We start from the raw sequence: 881 nt of genomic DNA, 5'->3' as shown, positions 1-881 counted from the left end.
CTGGCTTTTGCCATCCAGCTGTTTCCTTTTTAAAATATAAACTCATCTTTATTCAGTGAAGTTCCTGGGCAAACCTGACTCCTTTTGCAGAAGAGCTGGTAATAACCTGAGGGATTAAAAAGGTTTTAAGAGGAACACATATCTGGAAAACTTGGGAGTGGGTGGAAGGAGGGTAAATAGAAAATGAAAATTCACTTTTGAAAGATTCTGGGGAGAAAAGAACAACAACAACAAACATTTTCCTTAATGTTTTAATCCTCGCCGGCAGCTCATGGTGGCAGCCTGGCCTTGAGCATTCTCCTGGAAGTCCATCCATCCCTTCCCGGCAACTTTCACCTCCTACCTTGTCTGCTTAACATTTCTTGGCCTCTGTGAAAGTAGCCTAGCTAACACCACAAACCTGGATTGTATATGATTAGGTGGTGAAAGGGTGCCAACCTGAAGTGCAGCCTGCCAAGTCAAGTCAATTTACTGTGATGCTTTGACTGTGCAAGCAGGTCTTAATCCTTCTTTAATCTCCCGTGTGCCCTTGACATCATGGAAATTACTGGCAAAGCTAATGTCATCAGATGAACCCTGGTAACTCTTTCAGAGAAGGTTCCCTGAACAAAACAACCTGTTTACTTCTTAAGCTTTCAAATCCCCCAAATATTTCAAGAAGAAATGAATTAGCCCACAGCTATCATCTTACCAAAACAGAGTGGCTAATTCTTTCTCAGTATTATAACTGATAAGACCTCATGTGACTTGGAATTTATATTCTACCCAAGCATCAGTTGAGTGTGTTATAGTTAAGAATTGATTGATTAGATAAAGGGGTTTCCTAGTAGCTCTGGCTGCTCTGACTTTTAGGGAAAGTTTTTCCTTTAAATCTGAGAATC

The sequence above is a fragment of the Colobus angolensis genome, unplaced genomic scaffold (genome assembly GCF_000951035.1).
Source record: "Colobus angolensis palliatus isolate OR3802 unplaced genomic scaffold, Cang.pa_1.0 Scaffold112, whole genome shotgun sequence".
Lineage (NCBI taxonomy): Eukaryota > Metazoa > Chordata > Mammalia > Primates > Cercopithecidae > Colobus > Colobus angolensis.
This window is presented reverse-complemented; position numbering follows the sequence as displayed.